A 7,500-nucleotide genomic window follows, 5' to 3' on the forward strand; every position below is an offset into this window, starting at 1 on the left:
TTTTGGCCACTTTTAAATCTCTCTTTTAGCAACATGAAATTAATTTCAGGCAAAAACAAAACCATCTTTGTAAAGCCCTATCCTTAGGCTTTTATGGGTGAGAACATTAGCTCATGGAAATTTCTTGCTAGCCTGTGGCTGTTATCACAACTTGGTCATATTTGAAGCATATGGGAAGCAACCGGAAATGGCCTGTTTTTCAGACCAAATATTTTCCATGCCCATGTTTTATATCTTGAGGTCTTAGTATCCTTGCAAAGTTCAGCCCTTAGTTTAGTAATATCAAGAAAAAAATACTAAGGTTGAGGCTTTTTACTAAGAAAAAAACTTACGAGAAGATGGCTAACCAGGCCACATGCGGTTAAAGTTTCAACAAAGCGTGTCTGCAAAAATCAGCCATTTAATTTCGATTATCTTTTTTCCTTCCAAGTTATGGTTAAAAGAGACTCTGAAGTTAATTGTCACCGAGAAGACTTGCCGTTAATAAGAAATTTTTATGTGATTGTTTTAGGACCGATCAGATAGTGGTCCGACAGCGGTTATCAATTTCTTGGAAGAAGTCTTGAAAATTACGGACAATAGAGCCGCTGTGAAAACTCTTTATTTACCTAACAACACATCTCTTGCCGGTAAATCACAATGCAAAATTGCATCTTTTTCGTCCAAACTGCAATGTTAAGTTTATCTCCTTTGTTCAACTCGTTCAACGTATCACGTCGGTGGCCCGTAGTAATGAAGCGCTAATTAAATCAGGATATAAGCAAGCTTTGTAGTTCCATTCAGTAGTACTATAACCCACCTGTTTGGGCTTTAATATTTTCTGAAGAAAAAAGAACTTATCGGTCTCTTTAAAAGCAACCACATCATCTGTCGTGACACTAATTGAGAATCGTTTTGAACCTTTAAGAAATTTCGAATATAATTAAAGCTAATCGTCTAACACAAATTGCACTCACTCTTCCAGTCTGTTTGCAAAGTGTCTGGATAAATTTGCTTACAGAAAACGCTTACCTGGCTTCACTTTTACAAACATGCCCCTTTCCTACAATCCCTTAATTTTTTTTAAAAGTGAGGTAACATTAGAAACTTTAGCCCCAGCGATAAATTGGTCGCAAGTGCGTCGTTGCGAGTTAGATATACACAGGTCGATTAATACCGTACGTGACGAGGTCATTGTAGATTGCTGGCTATGACTGACTTGGAATTCAGTTGTTTTCTCGTGCAGATTCGTTTCCTTGATATTGCAGAGAATGATTATGATAGAACTTGTATGAGAACCTCAATGGCATGATTTGTTTACTGAATATTTTCGCAAACGGGTGAATTTTCAGCGGAGACGTGGACATATCACAAATCGTCTTTAATTCATCTTTTGTGACGCCAGACGAGCCAGCTTGGTTAAGAATTAACTTCCATTCAGGAAAATTATCAACTCTGTGTGACGCAGTCAGTTTATTACCAGCAGCGCCCACTTTGACTAGCAGGGCGTAACATCTCGATCTAATGTCGCTAATGGGAGAGTCACAGCAGGCTCTGACGGCTTGTTATCTCGTGCCCCACAAATGTCAACTTCTTTGCAAAAGGTGCACCGTATACTCATGGTTTTGATTTTCCAAGAGACTAATTTATAAATTGTGAAATCCAGGCTTTCGCTACTCTGCCTTTCAAAAGCACTCAAATGGACTCAAATGAAACAAATTCCCTTACAGACTGAATAGATTTAATTAGTTTAATTAATAGATCGCAGATAGTTTCTTTTCTCGCAAATAAACAAAGCAGCCGGCAAGGTGTCCACTTTCTTTTGAAAGTGCTGGCCATTTATTTCTTCCCCGATGCATTTTGCTGATTAAGGACAGATTAAAGTCCACATTACATTCGGATTTTACACAAAAAGGAACTGGCATAGCGCGTTAGCAGGCTATACTCTGGATCGTGAGGTCCTGGGGCCTGTTACGGGCCATTTTCGGGTATCACAATTCCCTTTGTATCTCAAGAACGGAGAGGATTTAAGTCGTCAAACTTCACAGTCATTTTTCTTTTTGTTACCTTGAAAGCATGTTAAACGATCGGCTTTCCAAAATAAGTGGTTGGCAGTTTCACAAAGAGCTATTCAGTCCCGAACAGTTTTCGGGACTTTCGAGAAAAGGGCTACTAGGGTTACTAGGGCGTTGGCAGGTCGTCTTGGGAAGGCAATTTTCTTTAACGGTGCCTCTCTCCACCCAGATGTATAAATGGGCACCAGTGATTATTATCCTGTCCAGGAAAGAAGAGCAGTAACCAATTTAAGCTCCAGCAGGTACGAGCGGGCACTAGGCCTTGTGACGACTTACCTTATCACCCACAGCATGCATAATGGCCCTCCAGGGCGATTACCGCCTAGGTTGCTTCTTATTACCGAAACCAGAGTTACGGGTCAGCAATTCAGTGTGAGTCCATAAAGACTTACCTTTTCACGTGATCTACAGCTACGGGTGCCATAAAAGACCCCCAAGTCCTTAAGGGCTCCAAGAAAGCTGAAATATTTTATTTCCCAAGTTGCCAAAACAGTAGTCTTTACCGGAAGGGTAACCCACTCCATCCCTGTCCTATCTTTGAATATATATGCAGTATGGATGTTACCATGGATCTGTGCTGTTTGAGAAAGCAACAAAAGGAAAATACTGATAGAGAAAGGAAGAGTGCCCGTGAGTAATCTTCTAGCAATTTAGCGAACTGGCGGCGAAAACGGACCGTGTTGGACGTCCTTATCAATCATTTACAACATACGTGAGCCATTTACACTGGGGCAATTTTGCATTGTGATTTACCGGCAAGAGATGTGTTGTTAGGTAAATAAAGAGTTTTCGCAGCGGCTCTATTGTCCGTAATTTTCAAGACTTCTTCCAAGAAATTTATAACCGCTGTCGGACCCACTATCTGATCGGTCCTAAAACAATCACATAAAAATTTCTTATTAACGGCAAGTCTTCTCGGTGACAATTAACTTCAGAGTCTCTTTTAACCATAACTTGGAAGGAAAAAAGATAATCGAAATTAAATGGCTGATTTTTGCAGACACGCTTTGTTGAAACTTTAACCGCAAGTGGCCTGGTTAGCCATCTTCTCGTAAGTTTTTTTCTTAGTAAAAAGCCTCAACCTTAGTATTTTTTTCTTAATATTACTAAACTAAGGGCTGAACTTTGCAGGGATGCGAAGACCTCAAGATATAAAACATTGGCATGGAATATATTTGGTCTGAAAAACAGGCCATTTCCGGTTGCTTCCCATATGCTTCAAATATGACCAAGTTGTGATAACAGCCACAGGCTAGCAAGAAATTTCCATGAGCTAATGTTCTCACCCATAAAAGCCTAAGGATAGGGCTTTACAAAGATGGTTTTGTTTTTGCCTGAAATTAATTTCATGTTGCTAAAAGAGAGATTTAAAAGTGGCCAAAATTGCACTGAAAATCAGCCTCTGGAGACCCCTGAGGGGCTGATATCTAGAACTCGGCTAAAAAAAAGTCGTTGAAGCTGAAACTTTGGCATATTAAATAATAAGTCGGCATAAGTACTTTGTGTACCAATTTTAAGCGAAATCGGCCGACCTTCATTTCCAAGTCTGCCCCGGTCTCTCAGGCAGAAGCTCTTAATTAAAGCACTCAAAAGTCAACTTTCCCTTAGAGCTCCGTTTTTCGATTAAAACGTACAGATAGAGAGAACCTAAGACTTCTAATTATAACAAACTATATGACATAAAAACTTACAGTTTCGCTGACAAATCTCTAAACTTTGGGAGGGAAGTTGGTTGCAGCTTATAAGGATGAGAAACAATATTAACTTACATCACACGGCCAACCTGAAAACGTTAAAAATGATTATATTTCTTAGAAGGTATCCGCTTTTTGATTGGCTAATTCAAAATGCATGTTTCTTTCCTTTATTGAAAGACCTAAAATGTAGTCAATAGCTCACCAACCAAGTTTTCGCGGGCAATTAACGACTTTACGTGACAGCTACTTGTTTTTTCAAAGTTCACTTTATGGCCTTCGTGCATGCTTCATGAATTGAACTTGCAAAAATGTCGGCAGCAATTTAATAATAACAAGACGCCTACAAGGGCGTATCCGTGGAATGCGCAAACAGTTAACACAAATTGTCCAGTTACAGTCAACTTCAAGTACAGGTAGACTTCGGAAAATGGCGAAAGATTACCAGAAAGATACATCTGTAATATAACTTAAAGTTTTTTGTTGTAAAAACTCATTACTAATGTCACTAAATTTGCAAATGCAAACAACGATTTATTTTTTGGAAGGAGACTTAATTCAAATCCTACAGTTTTACTTGCTTCGTTAACTCCTTTCATCCAAAAATTACAGGATCAGCCTTAAATCATCCGAAAAACTTATTACAAATCACAGTTCAACAACTTATCATCCTGGGCCAGTTGTTCAGAAACTGGGTTTTAAAACGAGTTTTATCCTCTACTCCCAAATGCTGTTCAAGGCTGATATTCAGTAAAACTTTACATTAGAACAAGTCAATCTTGAAAAACAAAAATAAGCAAAGGAAACTGTGAGCAAAAAGTTGAAAACGTGAAACAAAAGTTTACGCTAATCCTAAGTTAATTGGCTTTCGAACAACCGGGCCCTGTAATCGACTTCTGGTTCTGTAATCCTGGTTTAGTTCCTTGCAAAGTGTATAAATTTGCCGTGGCGAAGACAAGAAGACAACATCCGTGCTCTATTTCTCTCGATGCTCAAAAATTCCGTAATTGCGTGTTCTATAGTCCAGTCCAAAGTTCTAATTTTACAAGTCCACAATCTTGATTTCAGTAACTTGGTACCAAACGTTCCACAATAACTTGAAATCTCGTTAAGAAAAATCATTAAATCCAGTAGTCCAGTCCGGATTGAGATCGCCAAAACTCTCTCTATCATCGATTCAAAACTCAACAAAAGCTACAAGTAGTAAATAGTTATCAGAAACTACAACAGTTCGTCCTGATTCTACACTCGACCTGAACAAAAAACCCAAAAAACCCTCGTCATCGTTTCTAGAGAGAACAGACAAACAGCCGAAACTGTTCTGTGCCTGCCCCTTACGGCAATGAAAAAGTACCGTACGTTGTACAATAGTACTTGACCGTAGCCCTTGGCCAAGAAACTAATCTTAGCCAAAAGCCCGAGAAGCGATCAGCATACGGCATAATTAGGTAAAAAAATTGTGGGGATACGGGATTTTTAGTCTGGCGGGGGGGGAGAGGGGGGGGGGGTAGAATTGAGGAGATACGGGATATTTTTTAAAGTAAGAACGCATTGCGTGTGGTAGTGCAGTAACTTGACAGTGTTTTTTCCCTGTCAACTGTCAACTGAGCTGCGTTTTGTTTTTTCCAGGAGATTCAAGTCCTTGCACAATATGTAGCTCTAATAGTACACGACATTGTTTGGTATCGTAAATCATTACGGTGCCATGGTAGACATCTTTGCTATATACCCTCTAAGAAGACATGTGGTTCAGTAAAATACTAAGCCCAGAACGATTGAAGAAAATAACAGGAAATCGAGAAACATTTGGCTTCAAAGCTGACATGTTGATCATTTACAACTTCTTTCTCACCACAAGCTTAAGCGTGTACTCTGAGCTTCTAACACCTTTCCAAGACCAATGTTACGAAATTTTTTTCTTTCCTTTCCAGCGGGGTTAGTATCTGGATGGGGGACGTCAAAATATGCGACTTTTGCTGTCAGGAACATACGCCTAAAAATTCTATTTTAACGCTCAAAAATGCGAACAAAGCAAGGTACAGATTTTGCTAGCCTGCTTTATGCAAAACAAATATTGACGAAAAAAGTAAATAAATATTAATATGTAGTTTTTAAGGAGAGCAGAAGGAACTTTTAGGAAGTGGCGATCGAGAATAAAACAATTTGCCATCAGCGAAAAACATTTCGGGAGATTTTTGTTACGTTCCATCAGAGTTCAATTTTTCTATCGTACTTTTGGTCATACAAGTAAAATCGCAAAATCGAAAGTGAGATCGATTTTAGCGGCCGCCTGTGATCAAGTTATACCTTGCGTGTTTACTGACAACTCACGAAACAAAGGATGCATCTGTGACAGAATGACGGCATAACACCTGGTTTTTGTTAGTGTGTTTTTTTTTCTTTCAAGTGTTATAAAGTTCGACAAGATCTATGTGTAAATTTAACATAAAGATCGCAATTGTTGATGCTAGTCCAAGTGTCGGTGAAGTTAAGCTCCTCCGAATAAGGTTAGTACTTGGATGGGGGACGGCTGCGAAGTCCCCGTGACGGCGATAGCTAATTCGTTTTATTTAAACTTGATTTCATTTTTTATCTTGTTTGGCCGTTGAAAGCTATTTTCTTATTTTCTTTCTACGTCAAAACGGCGAACAAATTGATTCCCAAGAAATATTGGAGTACGTATTCGTTCTATGCAAAATGCTTCTAATGAAGTATTCGTTCTATGCAAAATAATAATGTTCACAGTGGAACACACAAGTACGAAGCAAGATCTAGAAATAACGTAGAAAATTCTCCTTACCTTTAAAGCTTGCCTTTTTTAAAGAAAAAGCATCTATCCACTTTATCGAATAGTTTTATACTGAAACAATCATGGCGGGCGGAAAGATTCTATTGTAAATGTTTGCTTTCACCAGGCTAACGAAAGTGTGTCACGGTGGCCGAGTGGTCTAACGCGCTAGCAGAGAAGAATCGTGATGGCTTGGGAAGAGAAAGAGTTCTCCTCGAGGCAAGGAAGTTTGGAAATACCGGAGGGAATATAAGTCAGTCCACCCGATCGGAGACAAGAGATTATGAAGGTAAGAGAAGTAATCCCTCACACTGGCCCTATTCCCATCGTAATCCCTCTTGGGTTATTTTTAGATCTCCTGCGAGATCCGGTATTCCCACGAGGGTTAACTGATAGCCAATCACATGTCCTCATTTTTACCAATGTTGACAGCTGAGCGAATTCTCACGCAATGATTCGCGTCGTTCGCGATTTACCATCAAACAAAAATGACGGAGGATGTTGAGACAAACGCGTATGCTGTATACATTTTGTGGACGAACGTGACTTGTTGACTACAGAGTTAAGCGATTACAATGACTTATGTTTTGAAACCTGTATCTTGGAAGGAACAAGTTATGTAACCGACAGGATTTTGTACAGAATGGCAAATGGTAGACTATAGTCGATAAGTACGATCTCTCTGACTTTAATAATGCATTCTCGGTTTCCTTTGCGAAATTAAAATATGATGACTTAATTATTATATGGTGATAAAGTAGACAGATAGAGCTCTACAACAGTACCAAACATGAAAGGAAAACTTGAATCAAGCGTCCGATAAAAATTTTTGAACCCGTGTTATCGGATTCAAGTGAATTTGCAAAAGCACGTATGTTAAATATAGCTGTCTCCTTAAGAAAAGATTTAACACGGTTTCGTATATGGCACAACCTTGAATGTGGTATCATTGAAAACTAGACAA

At 39.0% G+C, this 7,500-nt stretch overlaps 1 protein-coding gene across 3 annotated transcripts in view; it reads right to left on the reverse strand.

The window, feature by feature from the left end:
- LOC138035473 (retinoschisin-like) overlaps window positions 1-7,500 on the reverse strand; it is a 43,313-nt gene that overhangs the window by 32,857 nt on the left and 2,956 nt on the right. For 2 of the 3 annotated variants that reach the window (XM_068882150.1, XM_068882148.1), the window contains exons 1-2: window positions 6,549-6,629; window positions 3,746-3,837 (exon numbers count right to left, since the gene is read on the reverse strand). The gene's annotated coding sequence lies outside the window, so the exon portion shown is untranslated. Of the gene's footprint in view, window positions 1-3,745; window positions 3,838-6,548; window positions 6,630-7,500 lie in introns of those variants that run through there. The other variant, XM_068882149.1, reaches the window with a different exon arrangement.

Source organism: Montipora capricornis, unplaced genomic scaffold, assembly GCF_036669925.1.
Source record: "Montipora capricornis isolate CH-2021 unplaced genomic scaffold, ASM3666992v2 scaffold_408, whole genome shotgun sequence".
NCBI lineage: Eukaryota > Metazoa > Cnidaria > Anthozoa > Scleractinia > Acroporidae > Montipora > Montipora capricornis.